At 41.0% G+C, this 25,489-nt stretch overlaps 1 protein-coding gene across 1 annotated transcript in view; it reads left to right on the top strand.

Moving 5' to 3' along the window:
• Window positions 1-25,489, top strand: part of LOC125881479 (sodium channel protein type 4 subunit alpha-like) — a 353,001-nt gene that overhangs the window by 347 nt on the left and 327,165 nt on the right. The window lies entirely within an intron of this gene.

Here is a 25,489-nt window from a genome sequence, read left to right as displayed (position 1 = left end):
TTGTGACAAAACTACATTTCAAACTCATAGGCTATTTCTGCACAGAGACTTTAGTGCATCCTTTGATACAGCTATAACAGAAAACCAAAAGTATCATGTCAGGAGCTGATTTGCTCATAAAACTAAACAATCACCTCACTTAACTCGTTATGTTGCCGCCTGGTGTGCGCACTGTGTGATTTTTGGGGTGACGCAGACTCGGTTTGCTCCTGAAAACACGCACTTTAAAGCGCGTTCCTCTTTCCTCTCCGTCCCTCTTTTCAGCCACTTTCGCCCTCCAGAGACTGAGTTTCCCCTGTTCCCATGCAACCCGGCTCGTTATCAGCCATGTCGAGCCGAGCCGAGCCGTGCCATCAGTTTCCATTAATTAACCGGCTCTGTTTATGTAAGGAGAGATACATTTGGGGCTGTGGTTGCTGCCGCTTGGCATATATGTTTATTTCTTTCGTTTAACTGTAATATTCTTATAATATTTCTCCTTAAAGTGCATCCTCAAGAGAAACCCTTTAGTAGGCTACTTTTATGATATTTTATTCCATATTACAGTATGACATTGCATTAATATTTATCTGGCTTCTTAGAAAGTATATGTGATGATTATTGTAACTTATAGGACTTAAAGGTATTGTATCTTTATTAAGCCAAAACATTCCTATAATATTAATGATTTTTAATACAAATATTTAAGAAACCTCTTAGTATCATGACCTTCTTTGTGTCATGTCTTATTGTATCACTATAATATTTGTATATTAGTGTTTGTATGGGTTTCTGATGCATTTAATCTCCTTTGATATCTCTATAATACTCCTTTCCTGTAATATTTCTATGTAACTTAAAGTGTGTTTCACAGTGTAATTTTTTTGGGAAATAGTCTTTGAAAATACAGTTGAGGATGAAATCCATATCATATACTTTTGTTCTGATGACGCATTTTGTTGGTTGAATTGCTCGACTTGGATTTTCTGCATCCAATGCATCCTCTGGTCGTCATGTTTAGTCAGTTCCAGGGACTGTCGGTGTAGAAATATTTAAATTCTTGTTGATTTATTCAGGATGCAAATGGTTTGATTTAATTTGTGTTGTTTGTGACGGTGTCGAGACAAGAAAAGAGAGCATAAATGCCTCCCCAAAAAACAACAACAGAATATCAGTCAGAGCTGCAGCTGCGTTTGCTGGAGTTTCCTGATGACCTTCCACCTTCTGGATGAATCCTTCACACACTGAGGCTCACATTACCTCTGATCAGTTTTCTGTCAGTTATATAATATACAAACAACCTGCATACGATAAAAGCTTGTGAAATAAAAGACCAAGCAGTGATATGATGGAAAACAGGAACAAACATTTTTTTTTACCTTCTAATTGTTTCTCTTTCCTTTCATATAATTCCTCAAAATAAATGCTGTGTTTATTTGAAAAAGTGGAGCTTCTCTTATAACAAGGTCATCTTATATTTGTGCCATCACGGTAAAGAATTGAGCTTGCGCATCAACATTTTTGCACAAATAAAAAGGCAGATGACGTGCGTTCAGTATGAAGTTTTGATAAATACATTTAAAGACTGACTTGAAGAAAATGATAGAAAATGAGCCCCAGTGGCTGCATCATGTGGCCCTCCACCCCCACCTCACTGAAGTGTCCTTGACTCCGGACAGCAGCCCTGTAGCTTGTGTCACGACCTGCGACCCTTCCTCCGGTGACGACTATCAACAAGAACTTCTCAGTTCGGAAATAGAGTGATTATGTGTTTGGATGGTGGGTGGGAAGGGAGAGTTGTGAGGTGGTAAATAAGGACCCGAGGGAGAAAGGACTGCAGGTGCAGTTTGAGAAGAGGGAGATGGCTGAGCAGGTTGATGGCAAGATAGGACAGCAGGACGGAAGGAAGGACATGAGGACAGTTTGAAGGAAAGCAAAAAAGGACAGGACATAGATCAGAAAAAGATAAGGAAGCAGTATTGGAAGGAGGAATGATTGGAGGGAGGTAGGACAGAAGGATAGTGGAAAATCGCAGACGATTCCTCATCTTCTGCGGCATCCATGACCTTATGACTCTGTTTGCTACATGTACAATGGCATGTTTACAACCCTGAGAGAGTTTCTGTCCAATGAAAGAGGCGAGGGATGCACCAAACAAAGACATAAAGCGTACTGTAAAATATCTGGTTGCACCTTCACCCTGAGATGACACTGGAGGTGTTAAAGGAAGTGAGCAGCGTTGCATAGTCTTTGAAAGCAAGATAGTGTCTGTGTTGGTTGGTTGTGGCAGATATGGAGCAAGGGTGCTGTTAAGTTGCTTCATCTATCATTTAAACAGCCAAGTTTAGGATTTCTAAAGCACTTCGTCGGGTGATTCTGATGTTCCACGTCACTTTAAACCAGCAGTTTCTGTCAGATTTCAACAAATAAATAGATTAAAGATTCCTTAATATTGTGAGATTTTTAAACATGTTCCTGTGAGCGACACGCTGCAGCACATTTATCCTGTGATTATTACTGTGTAAATTGAGGCCAGTCAGGACCCTGATGCAGATTAAATGTTTGAAAACATCGTCTTCTACCAAAACAACAAATGTAGAAGGTTGTGCAGCCTGCCTGGTTAAACAGACATGGTGAAATGAAAAATACAAGTTCTAATCCTGCGTCCCTGCATCAAGTTTTCATTTATCTCTTGTTACATACTAAATTTGTGTAAAAAAAAGAATAGCAATTTTGGGGTGTCGGTGGCTTAGTGGTAGAGCAGGTGCCCCATGTACAAGGCTGTTGCCGCAGCGGCCTGGGTTTGACTAGAGCCTGTGGCCCTTTGCTGCATGTCCCTCCCTCTCTCTCTCCCCCTTTCACACTTAAGCTGTTCCATCAATTAAAGGCTAAAATGCCCAAAAAATATCTTAAAAAAAGAATAACGATTTTGAGAATTTGATATCAAAATGCCTCTCTTTACTTTTCCTGTAAAACAGAAATAGTTTAATATCTTGAGGTTGGCAGTGATAACGAAATTCTTCCAATCATTAACAACTTTGGATGTATGGAAGCCCATTTCTGCAAGTGTAATGAAAAAAAATAGGTCCTGTAAGTCATTATAATGAGGCACTTTATTAAAATCACAAGTTTGTATCTCAAAAATATTGACTTATTATCTCAAAATAATGAGTAGGTACTATTTCTTACTATAGTAAGTATAATAGTTCTTGATAATAAAAAGGCTTGCTGTGGTAGTTGGTGTTAAGGCTCATTTATACTCCATACGAAAATAGATATGTCAGTTTCAAATGTTGTAAATCTCACTCCCCTCATACTTCCATGTGTTCTATATGTTGGCATAGCTCCAGCCACTAGAGGTCGTACCTTTTAACAGGGGCAGCGTTACAGACGGGGGTGGTCTGTGAGGCCATTAAATACATCCTGACATGTGGACAGAGAATTCTTTTTACTATTTTCACAATGTATTACTATATATTATTACATATAATGATTTGCTCGGCCATTATTTAAATTTCTTGGTCGCCTCCTCTGGAAGTATCTTGCTTGAACTACGCTACACTGCCTCCACCATCTCTGGTGGTACTGCTGTGTGTCATCCGTATCCACAAGCTTTCAGAAAACATGCACAAATACGAACAAAATGAACACACAGTACAGACAGAAGGCTCTGTCTGTCTCTGTAGATAATGTCTAGCATAAATGAGCCCTTATTGGTGATACATGTTGTTCTGGCGTACACAGATTACATTATTTTCCCACTGCCCCCACCTTCATTTTGCTTTTTATGCCTCGGTGCCGTCAACAGCTGCAGTTCACTTTCATGAACTTAATATCTCAAGAACACTTTGAGGGAAATTCATCAAATTTGGCACAAACATCCACTTAGACTCAACAATGAACTGATAAGATTTTGGTGGTCAGTGGTCGCTGTGAATTCATAAAACATGTTCAGACCTTTAACTTAAGAATTCATATGTTAAAACGTCTAATAGGATAAAATGATGACAAAAGGTCAAAGGTCAGCTTTACTGTGACATCATAATCTTCTACATAATACACTTTTCTGGCCATTATTCAACATCATATCTCAGGAACAGAAGAGAAGACACTTGGTCAGTTACTGAATTGGTGACTGTATACATCTTCTGTGCTGACGGGTTAAAAAGGTATCCACATTTTGAGTGGAAATACGCTTAACACCTTTAAATTTATATAAAGTCTACAATACTTATATGAGTCTGGACTAACATGGATATAAACTGCAACTTGTCTTGCTGGTAGAGGCATGCAATGCAACTGCAAGGTGGTAATTGTATTTTTTTTTATCAGTAATTAGTTGGAGGGTGGATGCTTTTATGAACTGAAAGCGTACAGCAGCAGCAGAGTTGCAGCACAGAGTCGCTGGAGTCAAATTTCACATGGCGGATGATTTTTGTCAAAGCTAAAAGCAAAAGCAATTATTTGGCAATATTTTGGTTTTAAACCCAATGCTAACAGGGAACCTGACAACATAAATGAGGGGAAAGGAGTTGGTTACATCACTAAGTAGTTGGAGGTGTGCAGCCTTTTGCCTGCAGCTCTTCATCTGCCAGCTGACTGTGGCTGCTCCTGACTGTTAGCTAACAGAGCAGTACCTCAATGGGAGATGTGTGCTTGGATTTTAGCTGGTAAACCTGTGAGAACAAAGACTGTGGTTGAGGTTTGTTTTATTCATTTAACCCTTTAATTCTCCTCTTGTTCTAACACAGGAAGAGAGGGATGTTTGTGGAGGCCAGCAGCGCTCTGCAGCTCTGTATTGATAAGACATGTCCACAGCTGAGCCACTTTTCAAGGTTCAGTGTGTAAGGTTTAGGGAGATTAGTGGCATATAACAATGAGGATTGCAGATTGCAACCAGCTGAAACTTCTCCTGGTTAGAATTCCTTCAGTGTTCATTGTTCAGGAGGTTTTTATCGGGAGTTGAATTATCCACAGAGGCATCTTCCTCTCGAAAACAAATGGATCAGGTGATTTGACTCCCTAAAAACACAGAATTAAGCAGTTTCATGTTAACATATCAATGTTTCTTAAACACTGTTTGGCATGTTGGAGATGGGCCGCTAGACCAACACCTGCAAATGTGCACTCACCTTTTTTCTCTGATAACGTAAGATCCAGATGTTCAGAAGATTTTTACCGGGAGCTGAATTATCCACAGAGGTCTCCTCCTCTCCAAAACAAACAGACCAGGGGTCTTATTTATAAAACAGTGTGTAAGATCCATAATTAAAATTGAATACGGACAAAAGCCAAAAGTGGTATGTGCCAAAAAATATTCGACAATTTCTACAATCAGGCTTCCACTTCACCATCTGCATCATCAATTTTGTCTCTAAAATGTTGGCAAGCATGGGTCAAAGTGTCTCTGTTTTTATAGATGGCAACTTTTCTGTGGGAAGTGGCATTCGCCTCTTTCAGGTCTCATTTTGTGCATACGCAATGTTTATAAATGAGACCCGGGTGATTTAAATCACAGAAAAAAACAAAACAAAGCTGTTTGACCATAAAATATCATTTTTATCTGATTCTATTCATCGCAAATGGGCTCCTAACTACAACGGCTGATGCAAAAAATTGATATCCCTATGTAGATATAAATGGCTCATTCTAAGATAACAAAAAAAACAGGAATTTTCATTTTCAGGTGATTATACAGTTAAAACCACTACAAGGAACTTTCATTTTGAGTTGATTTTGCCGACCCTGTGGACAAAAGCGGTAGTGTTTTGCCGGAATGAAGCCTACATTTCCCATGAGCTCTAGCGCGTATTGTCGTAAAGACGCTTACCTGGCTCGCGCATGTGTTTGTTTTGGGGATGAATGAAACAACAAGACGGGAAAACTTTGCCCCCGCTCCTATCGGGGATCCCAGCTCACCTCTGCCGCGCCCCAGCTCCACCTCTCCGGCGTAAGTGCCACCACCACTTGGGTAAACGCAGCGGTCAGCTGGTAAGGCTGAAGACCTGTTTGGCGAGCACTTCCACGGCTTCTTGGACTGAGTATGGAGTGGTGGCTCGCCTCTTTATTTCTCGGCACTCGCTGGACCCTGTCGACGCCTGACTGGTACCTGTCGTCGGCCTGGATGAGGTGTTCCAGCCCCGTGGCCCTTGCTCTCCTCGTCCCTGCTGGTGCGGGGTGAATCTGCACAACCTGCGGCCTCTGTGTGTGGCTCCCCGGACAGCTAACGCCGTGGAGCCGCCGGCTCCTGCCAGGATTGGGCTGGTAAATGCTAGATCGCTAGCGAACAAAACGTTTATCCTGAAGGATTTCCTGACTTCCCGAGGATTTTCTCTGTGTGACTGAGACGTGGCTGACTGTTGGTGAGTCCAGTGCTTTCACAGAACTTTTACCCGATGATTGCTGCTATTTTAACTCCCCGCGGACGTCGGGTCAAGGAGGAGGAATAGCAACTATTTATAAGAGTCACTTTAAATGTAAGCAGCTAGGTAAGATGACGTGTGCTGTCTGAGTGCCGTAAATCGTTTTGTCCTGGAAGCGACCTGGGGCGGACCCGGAGACAGTTTCCTAAAGGTATGGATATACACTATATAGAAATAGCTTATCTTCACACTGATGGTCTCATTTGCTGTTGTAGGTCACGCACAGACATCAGCAGAAACCAGAAACTTCTGCATATCCAGTTAAAAGTTCCTTGTAGCGGCTTTAAGACAACATACCTATTATATTTAATTTCTGCTAGTATATCACCCTAAATCCTACACACTGGACCTTTGAAGAATTTAATTTTAATCCCTTTAATAACTGCCCAAATATTGTGTTAAATATGTCACATTGAAACCTACCCTGCGTTTCACTGTGACTTTAAACAGCAACTGAAAATCTCGTTCATCCTGATCTGAGTGGTTCTGATCTCTACCTCACTGCAGTGAAGTGAAGGTGTACTCAGGGTGTGTCAGTGCACTCTGACATCATTGATTACAGGTGCCACAGACAGTTTGTTGCAGAGCTCCAACCGTGATACTGAAAATCACACAAACAGTGTGTGGCTGCTGTGTCAACACCTCGACACCGCTCTGCTACAGCCCTACAACAGGTGTCCCAGTGCTGCACCGCCTGCCTTGCATGCATTACATTTATGTGTGTGTGTGCCTACGTGAGCCCACCGGTGTCCAAACCCGTATTTGGTGTGTTTGTGTGTAGGTGGTTATGTATGTGTGTGTCTGTGTGTGTGTGTGTGTTCAGCTGAAAAGCCCCACACAGTGTTGTGCTGTTTGTTCAGTGTTGGAGCAGCAGGCCTGACCTTTCCTGTGCCGGGCGCTGAGACAACACGGGCTGCTGTTTGACGGACGAGGCAGCGCTGTGGCTCTGTTCAGACATCAGTCCTGCAGGCTGAAACCAGCCTCCTGCTTATTATCTACAACCTTTGTCGCCATATGAAACCTGAGAGCAGCTCTATAGCTTTTATCACAGAGCTGGAAAACCCTCCTGAGCCCTCACAATCCACCTCTCAGCGTTTGCTTTGCATTCATCTCCTTTTTGTGTTTCTTCACTGTGTTTTCATGGCTATTAACTCTCATGAAAGACACAAATGTTCATGTCATGTCCTGTAAAATGTGAAAGGCCTGTTTCTGAGAACATCAGAGAGTCAAATGCTCAGGAGCATTGACCAAAGCTTGTGCCTGGAACATTATTGTCTCTTTTGGACCACAAGAGCTTTTCCAGATCTCCTTTCTAGATCTACATCACCTGCGTTTACAGGAACCAAGGTTTAAATTTTGCTCATCCCCTGAAATCAGAATGTGAAACGTTTTTATTGCAGAGTAGGTTTGCGCATACAGAGAATTTGTCTTATGATTTGGTGCATAACAACAAACGCAGCGCACAAGTCAAGAAACATAATATGAAGTTGACAGTTTTGAGCAGAAATGTGCAAAATATTAACCAGGTAATGTGCAAAGGTTGACAGTATGATGTACATCTCCAGAGGTTGAAGATTCTGATCCACATCAACAGGGTTTGGAGAAACACAAGATCTTGTGACAGTTTCAGCATTCAGTATTTTGTGACAGAGTTCAGCATTATTCAGACTGGTTGTCTCCACAATTTGATTTTGGGATGTTTTATAATGTTTGTTAACGTGTACAGTTAAGCCCAATCTCTTCTGAATTAGAACCAGTTAAAAAAGAAAATGTGGCAAACAAGAGGGATAAAGCAAAACCTTATGTTACGTAGTGAAGCAGAAAAATAACAAGAAAACACTCAACTGATCAATGCTTCATTGGTAACGGGTGTCTTTTCTTTCTGGTGTTTTAGTGTCGTCTTTCAACCTCTCGAGTAGTGCACTGAGTTTATGAAAAAGGAGAATTTTCTCAGTCTGTAAAGGAACACTTCATCCTTCAGTTTATGAGACACATTCAAAATTTAAAACACCAAATCTGTGGCTCAGAAGGTAGAGAGGGTCGTCCACTTATCGTAAGATCAGCATTTGGATCCCCAGCTCCTCCAGTCTGGGGAAGGTCAGAACATTTTAAGCTGAAAGTAACTCAGGCTGTTAGATAAATGACTACCTTTACTTGCACAAAATATTTCGTTTACTGCCCTCATTCCGAAAAAGACAAGCTGTTTCCATGGCTAATGAAAATGAATATTCCACTAATATTTCCATTTGCATGCAGTTGTGCATACTGTGATTAACTTGCTTTAACATGTCATTTATCACATTAAAATTTGGAAAAGGGGAATGGCTGGAGCCGCTTGTCATTTTGCTTCTTTGTGTCAAAATAGAATTTTTTCACAGTTTTCCACTGGTGGCAGAATTGTTGGAACGTGCAAACACAGTGTCACTTTCATTCCTTTGACCACCTTCTTGAAAAGGTAGGTGCTGTGATATTTATGCATATCCAGAATCTGTCCATATCGAAGTCTTTCACAGTGTTTAAAAGTAGGTGTGTTTCTCCTTCTGACCAGACTGACCAGACTTTCATTTCTTTGGGCATTTCTTTTGGGCATGCATCTCACCATACTGTACATCAGCCTTGCAAACTGTTGGCGAGTTGGTTTTTGTACAACATTTTAATGACAACTCACAGAGCCAACGGCAAACAGGCAAGAGACTGTGTGTCGCAAACTGGGTTAAAACCCCAGCTGAGATGCTTGCTCTGAATGTGCTGTTGCCATGTTCAAAGAATGCTCTTAAAACCTGAATGATATCAGCATATCCAATACGTCTTTCCAGCTTGTCAAATACCAACGCTCCCAGGTTTTCAAATACTTATGTAGCGTTCACACTGGGCGCGAGTGAAGCGAATTACTCGCTCATAACGTGCCGCACGTAAAGAGTAAGTTTAGACGCCTGACCATTTTGTTAATTTGCGTGAGTAGCGGGGAAGCCGGCTGTACTAACTGGAGCTAAGCTAGTGCTAACATTCATAGTACAACCATTCTGCAAACTAATTAAGGACACATATTTACAGAACTTACCAAGTAGACCAGTCTCCTCTGCGACTTTCACCCAAGCTTGCTCCTTTTTGTTGCGGTCTCTGTAGAGTAGACACGTAGTATCATATAGCTCCGGGTAGCCGCACTAAGTTTCTCCTCCATCATCAACAACTGGATGTCAGGGCGTCAAGACGTCACTGACGACCATGGCAAGATAACCACCATCGCTGCTTTGTTGTTTACCTCCTCTGGAAGTCCCAGATGCGTCGGAGGGCCAAACGCCGTCGTTTTTGGGTTCGCCCTATCCTGCAGAAGCGCATCCAGCTCCAGGAACTCCGTCTGGATGATAGCCGCTTTCAGCGGTACTTCAGGCTGACTGGGGCCCAGTTTGAGGACCTGTTGGCGAGGGTAGGCGCCAGGATCTCCCGGCAGGACACCAACTACAGCCGCTCCATTTCAGCTGCGGAGCATCTGTCCATCTATCTCCAGTTTATTGTTGTGTCAACAACTGGCAGTTGTTGACACATGCCGGTGACGTCGGGAGAATCTCAACGCTGATTGGCTTTCGCGGCACATCGTCACGCGAATTTGCCTCAAAAGTTCAATATTTTCAACTCAAGCGATGAGGCGTTGGACGAGAATTTCGCGTCTATCGCGCTGCGCTAGATGCCTCTATCGCGTCCATTGCGTCGCGCTAGACGCATCCATCGCGCTGCCCGGCGTGAATTCGCGTCTAATCGCGTCTTTGCATTGACTTTGTATGTAATCTCAACGCACGAATATGCGAATTCGCGTTTGGTGTGAACACCCCATTATGCTTTCTTGTAGGGATGCACGTTATTGGATTTTTTGCTGATATCCAATATGCCGATATATAAAGACTTATTTGGCCATTAACCGATACTGATATCAATTTATGCACCTTTTCCCCACATAGTTTTAGTGATCATCAAGTCTCTTCTGTAGTGGAATTAACATCATATTATGTATGCATACTCTTATCTTGGTGGCTCACCAGCAGATGGAGACATGAAGGCAAAATAAGAAAAAGCATGTTGGGCGATTCTGATAGTTCATTTTAAAGCCAATATCTGCCGATACGGATGACGTGCCGATATCATTGTGCATCCCTATTTTCTTGCGCCCATCATGTGTGATATATGCGCTGAAGGCACTCTTTTGCTTCTCTATGAGACACAACTTTTAACATCTGTATGAGACGCACAGCTGTCTACCGGATGAAGCGGTCACGGTTAAGTTTAGGCAACAAAAGTACTTGGTTAGGTTCGGAAAAACATCATGTTTTGGATTAATATAAGTACAAAACATGACGTAATTATGTCATGTGAGTGATGTAAGTGCATCACAGATGGATGTATGTTACGTGACGTAAAACAGTACTGATTTTTAATTTCACATGGGACAAGAACTGCAGTCTCCAGGCTGAAAGTCTGTGTCTGTTTGACCCACCACCCCTCCCACCCTACAAGAACTTTCTCACTCTTTATACTACAGCCGATATTCTGAGCTTCAAAAATTGCCTCAGATGGGTTTACATAGGAATTAGTTGAAAGCTTGGTACGTCTCATAAAGATGCTTAGGGGTGCCTTTGACGTCGATACCACACACAGAGGGCTTTGGCACACTGTGCCAGTTTTTGATGACCTGGGAATGAGAACTGCCTGTACATTTGGAAAAAGGCCTAATTTGGAGTATCCAAATGAAATATGCTGTTGACATGACCCCTATTAAATTCAGAATATTGCCATATTTGGAATAATAGTGGAATATTAGTGTGCATGTAGACGCAGTAAATGTAGTGAAGCAAAAAGTACAATAGTTCCTTAAGAAATATGAAGTAACAGAAAATGGAAATACTTAGTTTAAGTATATTCCACCACTGGTTGTAGCATGCAGTCATCTTCATGCAGCACTGTATAAAACATGAGAAATAAAGTTGATGACTGTGAGAGAACCGGTAAGACCTCAGCTATAGTTTTTGACAGTCAGTTGTTGAGGCAGACATGTTGGTCTGATCTGGTCCGGCCTGGTCGAACCAGCAGGACCACCTGAGCCCGAAGATGTGGAGGTTCATGCTGAAGGCGGTGACTCAGCGTGGTCACACAGCAGCTCCGTGTTGAAGCTGAGTCAGGATGGACAGATCTGCTTTAATCTCAGTGATCCTCTCTCCCAGAGAGCACAGAGCTGAGAGCGCTGACAGTTTAATTATCTGTTATTCCTCCTCTGTTAAAGCAGCTCGCAGAAAGACTCTTAAAAGTGACGCCTTCTTTCCTCCCTTCAACTATTTTACTGCCCAAATCTGTGGAGACGTTAGAGTCAGCAGAGTGTCAAGAATTAGAACTTAGATTCCACTCCGTCATGCTCGTATTGATCCACTGAATTTAAAGAAATGGAGTTCAGTGTGAATCTGTTGAGTTAACCTTCAATATAAAATGTCAAACTCATTGATCTGCCACTGAGCTCTGAGACACACACACACAGACACACGCACGCACACACACACACACACACACACACACACACACACACTTCTTATTACAGAAAAGACATAAAACTGGACACTGACACTTAACCCTCTCCAACTTGTGCATGCTCTTGTTTTTGTTCATCATCTGCTTTTTCTTGTTCTTTGTCTTCTTGTCCTTTTTTCCTCTCATTCTTCCTCTTGGTGCTGGTATTGTTCTTCATCTTCCTGTTCTCCTTCTTGTCTTGTTCCTCTTTTTGTTCTTCTTGTTTCCCTTGGTCTTCTTTCTATTCTTCTTTTTCTTCTTGTTCTTAATCTTCTTGCTCCTCTTGTTGTCTGTCTTGTTCTTCTTTTGCTTTGTCTTGTACTTGTTCTTCATCTTCTTGTTCTTCTTCTCCTTGGTCTTCTTCTTGTTCTTCCACTTGTTTTTGTTCTTCATCATATTTCTCAGCCTCTGGTTCCTCTTCATTTTGTGCTTGTTCTTGACCTTCCTCTTGTTTCCACTGTTTGTATACTTGTTCCCCTTGTTGTTCACTTTGGTCTTGTTCTTTATCTTCTTTTCCTTCTTGTCTCTCTTGTTCTTCATTCCCCCACATATTTCTCTTGTGTCTCCTTCTTCTGTTATTCTTCTCTTTGTTTTGTTTCTTCCATCATCTTGTTCTTTTTCTTCTTATTCTCCATCTTGTTCTTGTTATTTTCCTTCTCTTTGTTTTTCTCTTTCATCGCCATTCTCTTGTTCTCCTTGTTCTTTTCATTTTTGTAGTCTTTTCCTGCCACATCGTGCTGCTGCTGAGGCTTGCTTTCATCTTAATAAAACTTGCAGATGATCCTAAATCATTAATTAAACATAAAAGTTCAATTCCTGAGAATTTGTAGTAGATTTTGTCTCCTCCATGACATCTGAGGAGGCGTCATTGAGCTGAGGAAGACTATGAGATGTGGTAGAAAGCTCTGGATGGACGCCAGAAAATTAACAATCAGCTAAGATTTTGTTTTTCAAACGAAACTACAATCAAATTCACAAGTTTAATCAGCAGGTCAGTAATATGATAGTCCTGCCTGTGTGTGTGTGTGTGTGTGTGTGTGTGTGTGTGTGTGTGTGGTCTATTTATAGGCCTGGCTGTTGTTTGTTTTTGATGACAAAGTTCAGAGCAGCTCTTCAAATCACAAAACATAAAATCGGGTGGTTATATACTCTGTCAGTACTCTGGTTACAGTACAGTTGTTCTCAGTAAAGCAATTTTTAGTTTGTGTGTAGCCAAAGTACACACCCTGTTTAGTGATAACACTTAACACTTAAATTGTAGATTATTTCTGCAAGATACTGTGGGAACATATTCTTGATGTTCTGTTATGTTATTCATAGTTTAATTTGAAGTTTTAAATGAAACTCACATTTCTGTATCATACCTCAAGTGAGTGTATCTTTGCATTACCGTGACGATGTTATATGATCCTGTTTAGCATTACAAAACCGATTTTACATGAACAAGAGTACTTTGTGTATTGGTACTCCATTAAATGAAAACGTGTATTCTGTAGTTTTTGTTAAAAAGTATACATGTTTTTGTTAAATAAAGACATTCTTTACAGGACTCTGACTTAAAGCAAACTGATATTCTTTAGTTGGAGCTCCACAGGCAGCTGCTCCGGTGAGTCACATAAAGTGAAATACCAAAGAGCAGCATGTGTCAGCTTTAATAGAGGTCTGACAGTCAACATTTTTCTTAAGTGAGTGTTCAAGGCAACATAAGGCAGCTTACAGAGGAACAAAGAGGCCAGATAGCTGCTGCCTGAACTGTTACAGCTCCAGTCACAAAGAATAAAAAATTATGCAACACGAGGAAAAATCTGAAAAATCAGGATGATTTTTGGCAGAAGAGAAGCCAGAGGCCATGACATGATATTTGATAAACCTTTGATTTGTTTTTCTTTAAATGATCTTTTTTGGCTCCTATTGGTTGAAAACAATTAAATGGAAGATTTTTTATTTAATTTTAAGATTAATAGTACAAACAACACACTATACTGTATATACAACATATTCTCACTCCTAACATGTCAAATACTGACACTTGGACAGTGGACCCACAGATCAAACTATGACACTGTCATTACCTTCCTGCGTCAGTTTTGGACATTCAGGGACAGCGTTTTAGTATACACTTCAGACATGCATTGTCTCTTTGTAAAACAAACTTCTGTTTTCACAGAAAATGTACAATTTCTGCTCATTACTGCATACAGTCTTTTTCAAAATAAATGTAGAAAGAAGGTTAATGCTCTGATGATGTTCTGCAGATGGTTGCGGGGGGTTGTTGTTTTCAAGATTCTGTTTCAAAACCATCTAAAATATAAAACTGTAAATCCCACTTTGAACCAAAGTTTCGCGAAAACATGAAATCATTTTAGATCGTTACAGGGAAAAGTTGCAGCGGTGTGAACTGGCCGGTCTGAGCTTGACTCAAACCAGCTGATGGTGTTACCTGCAACTCACTGGGGGCAGGTTTTAGAACGTAAAGCACGTTGCTTGTTTCTACAGCCAGTCGGCTTATAGTAAAGTCCACTGGTCAAGTCAAAATGACTGCAGACTACGTTCACCTGCAGGGTCCTCATGGCGTACTGGTGTCAGACGGTGGGTTGCTGCTGATGCTCATCCTCATTGACTGAGTAAGTGGTGCTGGTTATTTCTATTATTGTGGCATATTGATTATGAAAACAGTTTATGCAATGCTGGTTTTGTTTGTTTTTCACCCTTTCATCACTACATTTGCAACTGTAGCCAGTATCTCACTATCACTATCCTCACTCATATTTTAAAAGGCTACAAATTATATTCAGCCACAAAATCAGCCTGAAAAGCTGGAAATCACATCAAAAGTACAGAGATATGTTGCATAGTGATGATACACCGTCTCATCTAGTTGCATTGGTGTGAACCGACAGGTTTTTACAGAACGGCGCATTGCATGTAGTTGCATGTTTCAGCTCGGCTTGTTTTGCGAAACTTTGGTCTAAACTGGGCTTCTGTTATGCAACAGAAAGCTTCTGTCTTTCGTGCCATTACATTGTCTGTGTGGAATTTTGTCATTGCGTTATGAAGGAAGCAAATCTATAAAGAAAGTTTTTAAATGATGGTGGTCATGTTTTTTTTAACCGATCTTGCTCATTAATAGTAGAAATGTGTCTCTTACTTCCACGGGACTGTGTAGCAAATTTGATGTTGATTGAGTCAAAATGAAGAAAAGTCTGATCATTTCACTGTTTCTCACATCAATCAGATTTGTAGAAAATCCATCATGGTGGACTTTTATGATCCCTAAGGCATTTTTGGGAGCACATGGAGCTGTGTATGTGTGCCAAAATTCAAGTCAATTGGATTTACAGTGTGAGGGATGTGGCCTTTCGAAAATCAGACTTTTGGGCGTTAATTACAGTGCCACCATGTGTCAATTTAAGTCATATTTGTTGGGAAACATTTTGTCCTCACTTCCAGTTATTTGGCCAAGTTTCATGTTTCCAGCTCACGGCAAATTGTGTCATGGCATGACACTGAATAATAATAATAACAAATCAGCACAAAAACAGTTGGGTTCTGCCCCTTCAGGGCTTGAACCCTAAAAATACAGCAGGTCCAGCTGGAGGTCTGATGAAACATTCTGTTAAAAAAAATAAAGTGACAGTAAAAACATGTTTTTAATGCTTTAGCTCAACAGCAGAATGAGCTTTACTGTAACTCCCTCCTCCATTACTGCAAGCAGCCAAAGGCAGCAAGGTCAAAGGTCAGAGATCATAGAGTGATGTCATCAGGTGTGTGATGGAGAGGCGTTGTGGATTTTTTTGTTGCGGTGCAGCAAGCGTCTGATTTATCTCCACCAGCTCAGTGATGTGTCCACTTCTCCTCAAGTGTCTGTAAATCAAACGCACCCCAAGTTGTTCACATACCGACACGTCTGCGTTGAGCAACGAGACGATTGGCCGGTGTGTGAGCGTCGTCTGAACATGTGTAAAGGAGAAGCTGGTGACAGAATATTCCTCCATCTTTTCATTAGCAAGTGTGTGACTCCGTGTGTGTATGTGTGATGGTTTATTGCCTCAGAGGTGCAGGGCAGCGTGATCAATCACACTCTGTGGATGTGTCTGCTTCTCAATCATCACAAAATCATCGAAATGTAGAACACACACACACACACACACACACACACACTCACACTGTGATTTCACCTGTTCATCACCCTGTGTGTTCTGGGACCAGAACTCACAGCCGTAACCATAGCAACAGCAGAACCATAGCGACCAGTGTCATCATCAACAACAGACCCCAGTGGAGTGTTTCTTTACGTTCTGTCTAAATAATTTGGGATGAGTGCTGCAGCAGCGGCGGCGGTGGTGGTGGAGGAAGTCGACCATGTTTGTTTTGATTACAGTGGAGACTTTGGGGGTTTTCTCTTTGACTTTAAATGAAGTTCAGTCACTTCACTAACTTCATTTCTTCTCTCACTCTCTCTGTTATTATCTCCGGCAGGAGTGAGCCTGGAGGGGATCATGCGTGTGGTTGTGTGTGTACCTGTCTGTTGGCAGCTAATCTTACATATAACTGGACCAATCAACCTAATATTTTGTGTGCACATTTATGACTTTATACTTGTAATTGGGGTTATTCCTAATGGTTGAGAACCCTGTTTTATTGGCTGATTTATACTGCCACTGACTGCTGACTCCTCATTCCTCTTAAAGGGACAGTTTGGATTTTTGAGGTGGGTTTGTATGGAGTACGTACCCATAGTCAGAGAGTAGACGTCAGTGTACAAATGCCTCTTTTCTCTTCCTGTAATATAGAAGTACTTTCATATCTTGTAGTCAGGAGTGGTGACATAAGTTTATCCAATCAGTTGAGATTTAGCATGTATGGAAGCCCATTTGTGCCAGTGTAATTAGTGTAATTAAAAAAAAAGATCCTGTAAATCATTACAATGAAAAACCTTCTTGAAATAATTAGGTGGTATCTCAAAAATAATGACCTGGTATCTCAAAAATAATGAGCTGCTACCTTTTCTTATTATTTTGAGATACCAAGTCATTCTTTTGGAAAGTTTCTCATTATTTTGAGTCAGTGAGTATGCTTGCAACAGTAGTAGGTGTTCCGGGTGATACAAGCTTTTCAGGCGTATACAGATTACATTACTTTCCCACCGCCACCAACATTGTTTTGTTTTTAATGCCTCCGCACCAACAACAGCAGTGGCTGACGGTATTATGTTTTCTGGTTGTCTGTTTGTCCTTACGTACATATTAGGAATGTAACAATATACATATTTGTATTGAACCGTTCAGTACGAGGCTTTTGTTTCGGTGCGCATTATGAACTGAATGATTTGTTGAACTATCTTGTGACATTTGTAAAATAAATTACGCAGCTTAAACTGTGTTTGATATAATGTTCTCAGTGCCACTGCTCTCAACAAGACAGCCCGTATGATGGAACAGGCAACATGCTGTCTGCCCGTCCCACCCCCAAACCAGAACATTCTACTCCAGTGAAACACACTGGGAAGCAGCTACGCTGGGAGCGTATCTATGTTTCCAGGGTTCTATGTTTCTCGGGTTCTATGTTTCCCACTTAACCCTGCAAAAAAGCTTCTATGTTCCCTGTTTACACAAAAAAAGGTTCTATGTTTCCCGGGTTCTATGGGATGACCCCGCTGCGCTAAGCTAGCTCGTTGCAAGATGTTCAGTAACGCCATGACCAGAAATAGAAGATCCGATAACCTGCAGATCTGGCATTTGGAGCCACTTCGGTTTCACTGGGAATCATGAGGGCGATGGTGAGAGAGAGAGTGGTGGATAAAACACATCAAGCCAAAGAATGAGCCATCGCACAGCTACAGACTCTCCTCAGCAGCTGACCCAGAGTTATAGTAACATACATGATCCCTGAGCCGAAGCACGAGCCGCTGTATTACAGCAGCCTCCCTTTAGCAGCTAAGCTGACAGCACACACTTGGCTGCACAGCATACCCACCCCGAACCAGCAAACGAGAGTCACTGTGTGGCTGTAGCCTCTTGTAGCAGCAGGTAACAGAAGCACAAAGCAAATCTACAGCAGTGAGCAGTAACTGTAAGCGGGCCAGGTAGCAGATTCAGCCAGAAAGACTGAAAGGTACGTTAATGATGGCTGTTTAGCTTGTGTTTATATGACTGTGGACTGGAGATTTTTTATAGACTGAAAGAGTTCAGAGAACTTGTGGGATGTAGCAAACTCGACTAGGAATGACATACTACGCGCTCTAATGTCTGTAGTAACGTAGCATTTGGGAAGGGGTATGTGAAGGAACGCTTCAGTGCATAATCTAGCCATGATTTCACTCAAAACATCCTGGGAACACAAATGGTGAAATACTGTTCAACGATCTAAGTGCACAGTTCAGTACTACACAGTTCCAAGTCTTTTAATGTTTTTAACAAGTATTTTCTAACATTTATAATATGTGATGAGCCCTTTTTAGCTACACATAGCACACACTCTGGCTTTGTACACAAAACACAAAAGCCGAAATAATGTTAATTTTCACCCATTTAAAATTTTAAAAAATCAAGGACATTTCTCTGGTATTTTTACGTTTTAAAATGTACTGAATTGTGATACTGCTGTATCATATTGAAGTGAACCGTGAATCTTATGAACAGTTACACCCCTAGTACATACACAATATCTCAAGTCGGACTGAAGTCATTAAATTTTGGTGGTCAAAGGTCACTGTGACCTTACAAAACATGTTAGTCAAGTATTCAAATGCTAATTATGACTAAATTTCACACAAATGACGACATTTCATATCCAAAAGGTCAAAGGTCAGCTTCACTGTGACATCATAATATTCTGCAAAAACACTTTTCTGTCCATAACTCAACATCACATCTCAGGAACAGAAGGGGAGACATTTAGTCAGATACTGAATCTGTGACACTAAACTTGAAACTGTGCTGATTGTATAGATCTTCTGTGCTGCCGGGGAGGAAGATGTGTGCGAAACAGCCATGTTTTCACAGACATGGATGTAAACTGTAACTTGACTTGTTCGCGGAGGCATTGAATCTTGAGGCGATAATTCTTGTTAGGAGTTTAACCCTCCTAAACTGAGCTGATCTGCTTCATCAGGTCTGTGTGGGTGTGATTTGATCAGATATGACTGACGGAGCCAACATCCCATTAACTGTCATCAGCCTTTAAACCAGTGAGAATCACACAGACAAGACAGATTTGTGTTCCTGTCGGACCTTGTTTCCTGTCAGAGCTTTAACACATCCATCAGTGTGTTAGTTGTTCTCATTGTTCTCTACAAAGTAAACATTGTTAAGATTTACTGTAGTTGAGGTCTGAGGAGGTTGGAGGATCACTCTGCATGTTCAACAGGATCCCCGCGCCATACACATGCATACACACACACACTCTCTCTGACTGTGTGGTCAGCTGACCTTAGACACAGTTGGTCTGCTTTGAGGTCTCATGATTTATCAGAGCCATGAAGTCACTTGACCTCCTGTTAACACTGCTGACATTCCTGCTCCTCTTCCACCTGTTCAACCTCCAACACCTGCTTCTTCTGTTTCTGCTTCCTTCCTGTTTCCACTCAGAATAAAAAGACAGTGAAGAAGACCCCGTCAAAGTCCCACCTACACTGCATGATTGACATGTGATTTCTTGGTAAAACACAGTATTTTGAACAGCATAAAGAAAAGTGGTGTGATCCATAAAGAAAGATGAAATTAATTAAAAGGAGGCAATAAGGCACAAAATGCACATTTATATTCACCAGCTTAATAAAATAATAACAGGTTGAGGGGACAAACCAGACTAAAGATCTGAGAGTTTTTGCTGACATATTGTGTCCTGCCATGTAGGCGTGTACCAGAAATTTAGTTGTCGATACCAGTGAAATTCCACAATTTTTGATACCCCATTCGATACCACTGTAAAAAACAAAGAACAAAAAGAAAATAATAATCCCATTTACCTAACATACAACAACCTTTTATTAAAAGATTTACATAAAAAATAAATTTCTATATTAATTCCTGATGATCCACCTCAAAAACAAAGTACTAGTCTATGTGTGTTTATGAGATTTTGTGCGTGAGGAAACATATGTCAATATACATCCTACAGTATATGAACATATATTTCTCTTCCATTGTTGTTGTTCAGCACTTGCACATGTAAGATGTGAGGTTGGTTGTTTTGTCCTGCCCGTTCTCCACTGTGATTGGACAGCTAGGTAACAATGACAAGCAGTGACAAGCACAGCGTTATACTCAAAGCTGAACGTTTGTCAGCTCTCGGTGACCAGCTCCAAATGTGCAGTGCTCGGTGCAGAGTAGATACTCAAGGCGCTCACTATCTCACCTGGTAGAGCGTGTGCCCCAGGTACAAAGGCTGTGTCCTTGCTGCAGTGGCTGCAGGTTCAATTCCGGCCCACAGCCCCTAGTTTGCTCCACCCATTCTCCCCCTTTCAGCTGTATCTGTCCTATTAATTAAAAGCATAAGCCCTCAAATATATCTTTAAAAAAAAGTAGACACTTAGCGCCTCATCACGCTGAGTACACAAAATAAATACACAGCACACCCATTACAAATAATTAATCAAATATACTGGCCTCAAGAAAAATATACTTTTCTTTTTGACAAGTCGAGGCGGAGCTGTCGCTGCCGTCTTCCACATGTTGTTGTTCTTTCGCGACGATAGGCGTTCTTTTTCTTTCTTGGCATTTAACAGTAGACTAGGACACTTGTAAGCGTTTATGCTGCCATGTCAGGTCCGGAAGAATTGCATCACAAGTACCTCCCGGACTGGAGAAAAACACAAACTATGTGTGCCGTATCATCCAAGGAATCCAAAAAAGTCATCATCATGAAACTCAAAACATAAAACAATACAGACAGTAAAATATTTTCTGCATGGCTGGATGAACTCGTTAGAGAGTCCTGGGTGAAGAATGTGCCCACACTGTGTATGTATGTACCCTGTTATCTCAACATTTACAGAGCACATAGCAAACCATACGTGGCATATTTACCCAGAGACAAACCAGTGTTTTACACACCACAACATTATTTATATCATATACATCTTGTAACAATATAAACTAGCTAGTGCAGATGTCACAAAGTGCTTCACAGTGGGCTGATGGGAAATGTGGTCTTCATGTGTGAGATCTAACCAGTGGTCTCTTGTGCAGCTGTGGTGGGATTGCAGTCATTCCAGCTCAAACATTAAACATGACTCAGATGTGCTGATGATTAAAAATGAACCTTGTTGCAGTAAATCACTGCCGCTCACTCATCTCAGCAGCAGGCCGACATTTTAAAACACTTTGCAGCTGGTGATTAATTTTGACGATGGGCGGCCATGTCAAAGACCTCCATCTCTCTCCTCTTCCTCACCTGCCCCTCTGTTTCCTGTCTTGTGCTTTTCCATATCCTCTTTATTTTCCTGTCCTTCATACTCTTTCTCTCGCTGACTCTCAGTCCTCCTCCTCCTCTTGCTCCATCGCTCCGCATGAATCTCAGTGAATCACATGTTCCTGAAAGTATCGTCACATTAAAGTTTTATTTATGGCCAAATCCACGTAAGATAAATTAAAGGAGTTATTAATTGAGGAGAAAATGTATTATTTGTACGTTATTTATGGAGACCACCTATCTGAAGCGAATAAATAAATTTATCTTGATTTAATGGAGAAACTGAAATAATAGAATAAATACTCAGAGTACACTACATGGCCAAAAGTAAGAGAGCACCTGAGCAATCCACCCACATGTGACAGTTGAAGCATCAGTCTGCAGCTGGAAGTCTGCAGCAAAGTGCTTTGTAGGAATTTAACACAGCCACATCACACTTTGTTTTGCACTCTAAACAAATAAAATAAATCACTTAATACAAATCTTAAACACATGAAAGTGAGACATATAGAGAATGGATTTCCAGAACAGAGGATTTAATGGAGATGAGATAAAGTGAAATTAATATCATGGAACAGAAGCTGCTGGATTTTGCTTTTGTTTTCCAAAGTTTGAATCGGAGCTGTTGATTAAAGCACATCTAGCTGTCTAAAAAAAAAGCTGTGCTACAGATTTAGATTGCAACCTTTATTTGAAAGGCATTTTGATGATAACATTACAGGTTTTAGAGAAACTTGTTGACACATCTCTTAAAAAAAAAAAAAAACTGCAAAAAGACATGTTTATGTTGCTGCAGTATCAATGCTCATGTTGTTTTTGTTTATGTCATACTTTCCAATTAGGATAGACTGTACATCCAGTGGCTGCTTGTGGCCACTTAGCACAGAATGTATAATGGTGGGGTGTTGGTGGCTTAGTGGATAGAGCAGGTGCTCCATGTACATGGCTGTTACCATAGCGGCCAGGGTTCGACTCCAACCTGTGGCCCTTTGCTGCATGTCATTCCCTCTCTCTCTCTCCCCCCTTCACACTCAGCTGTCCTATCAATTAAAGGCAAAAATGCCCCCAAAAAATCTTACAACAAAAAGAATGTAAAATGGTCAAATTCAAGTACACAATACATGATGCAAAGATTCAATCCAATTGCCAATGGTGACATTGTATATTTCTGCAAACCACGTAAATGTAACATTTGTATGTTATTATAGCGGATACTTTGAAACTTTGTATCTCAACAACATTGTGGTTAATGTGTCATTACAATTAGGCACAAAAAGCAATTGGTTATGGTTAGGAAGATATTATGCTTTGGCTTAGAATATCTGTTTTATTTTCATTTTTTCTTTTTTTGCTACAACCCCCACTGGAAATGCAGTGTTTCCTTGCTAAAAGACATCCGCTTTTGGTGGCTAAACCTCTGCTGGAAATGCAGTGACATCTCGCTTAAATACATACACTTTTGGCGGCACAGTCTCCGCTGTAAATGTGGTGACGCCTTATTAAAAAACATCTGATTTTGGTGGCAAAGTCCCTGCTGGAAATGCAGTGACATCTCGCTAAGAAACATACATTTTTGGCGGCACAATCCCCACTGTAAATGCAGAGATGCCTTGCTAAAAACCATTCAATTTTGGTTGCACAAGCCCTGCTTGAAATAAAGCAATATCTTGCTAAAAAGCACCAGTTTTTGGTGGTATAATCACACCTGAAAATGCAGCAGTGCCTCGCCAAAAAACATTAACTTCTGGTGTCATCTCACCCACTGGAACTATAGAGACATCCCGCTAAAAACATCAAAGTGCCAACATTTTCTTTTGGTGTCTGGGCTGAAATATTTATTTGAATTGTCTTCCTCTTTTTTAAGTCTCTCACTTTTTCCCTCCATCTCTGCTTCACTTTTTAATCTGCTCCCCCATCTGTAAATATACAGTGTATCATTGGCATTAAAGTGCACAGTGGAACATAAAGGAAAATATAACGAGGACATCAATAACAATCACATCCACTAATGACAGTAAAAGTTCCATCTAAGTCCGACAACAAAAACAAATATCAAATGTCTGACTCCATCCTTTTCCCTCTCTCCGTCATCTCTCCATCAGCCTCTGCTCACCACTTTCTGACCTTTCTCTTAGCATATAACTGAACATATCAATACACTTATGTTCCCTAATTATATGGAGGAGATACAGGAAGAGCAATAGAACAGCAATAACAATAAAACAGTCATGAATAAGAAACAATCAAATGATTAGTCTTTGTATCTCAGATAGATTTTATTTTAAGGTATCGGAGTGAAGTGGGCGGATCAGCTTGCCAGTAATGCTGTCGATCGGTACTTTGGTATTTTGAAGCTCCTGTTTTTTGGGCTGCCTGTCCCATGTGGAGTTGCCGGTGTCTGTGCTGGCTCCCACACAGACTGGGAGACGATCAGCAGGCGCCGGCCAAGCGCTGGTCCGGTTTTGGCCGTGGTCGATCCATTCTTTTCTGGCTGGCTCCCCAGCAATCATTTGGAGTCCTAAAGAGGACTTCCAGGTGATCTAAGTCACTGTGCTGGCAGCTGTTATGGAGGTCCTCGGCCCTGCAAGCAGCGGATTGTGTTTCAGTAAAAAAAAAAAAAGATCATATACAAAAGATTCCAGCTCAGGGTGGTGGTGTGGCTGGAGCATATCCCAGCATGCATTGGATGAAAGGCAGGGAAACACCTCGGACAGGTTACTGTCTGTCTCAGGGCCAAAGCTGTATTCTTTTATAGTTGGATGTTTCTGTTCTCTGTGTGTTTGAGCCAAAGTAAAAGAAAGCATGGCTGTCAGCAATAAACTGTTTCTTTGGCATTTTTAAAGCTCTATACATGTTTATATGAACACGTTCTAAAGTTTTGCGCACCAAAGTCATCAACCTGTGTTTTAAGATTGTTCACAAGTCTGCAGTTCTGTAAAAACCAACTCACGTTAACTTCGACTTATCTTTTAATTCTGATTCTTTTCTGGTTGAAATAATGACATTATATGTTATGTTATAGTGACGTTACAGCAAAGCAAAACTCTGGATGGATGGATGGATGGATGGATGGATGTGGAGACATGAAGAGTTTCATTTGCATGCCAATTCCTACCCACAGTCAACATCAGTTTCTTTTAACCATGAACATGATTGTTCTCTGACTTGTTAGTGCCTGAACTGGGCACTAACCATGGAGGTAAATCTGAAATAGTCATATGAATCATTAGGGTGGAAAAGGCCAAGGCATCTTTCTGGGACTTAGGGAGTGGAACACTTTTGGGTGAAAGGCCAAGGAGAGTGATGAGTAGGGAAGGGTCAATAATTGCTTTAAATGCTTTAAAAATAGCAAAAAATTGACTTCCAGAAGGTAAATAATGATGGACCAAAGTCAGAACTTGTGTATCAATGTAGCTGGAGCCTGCTTGCATCTATTGCATATTGGGTTCATGTCAGGTTTGATTTTAGACATCCTGACCTTGGTCCAGTACATTCGATGAATGAGCTTAAGTTGGATGAGGCTGTAAAGGGCGCAATTGGAGGAGGGGTGGATTCTGTCCAAAACTATGTCCCACTCATCATCTTGGAACTCATGGTCTAAATCAGTCACCCATTGCTGTCTTACTAACAGATATGAGAAGGTGTAGAGTTTGTGATAAGGTCATATAAATAGGAAACGACCCCTTTGTTGTGGACACTGGTCTCTAGCATCCTTTGTAGTAGAGTTTTAGGAGGAAGTGGAAATATAATAAAAAATAAAATTGTACAAAATCACAAATCTGAAAATGTCTGAAAAGGTGAGTTTTGCCAAGTTTGAATTACAGGGACAATTGTGAGAAGGAGGCAAATGTTTTATTTATATTCAGATCTTCAATGTGGTGATACCTCTCTGATGCCACACCCTGAAGGCACTGTCATTCAGAGATGGAGGAAAAATTGGATTGATGTTACAGGGAGTGTGTACTGGAATTTGCATGAATTCCAATTGGCTTTTTAACTGTTTCCAAATCTGCAGCAGTTTCATTAACTACAGGTGTATGATTGAGTATGTATTTTTATGCTATTGTATATTTCTACTCCACCATAGTTCAAAGGTAATTATTGTACTTTTTACTGCACTACAT

The sequence above is a fragment of the Epinephelus fuscoguttatus genome, linkage group LG21, assembly GCF_011397635.1.
Source record: "Epinephelus fuscoguttatus linkage group LG21, E.fuscoguttatus.final_Chr_v1".
NCBI classification, from domain to species: domain Eukaryota; kingdom Metazoa; phylum Chordata; class Actinopteri; order Perciformes; family Serranidae; genus Epinephelus; species Epinephelus fuscoguttatus.
This window is presented reverse-complemented; position numbering and strand designations above follow the sequence as displayed.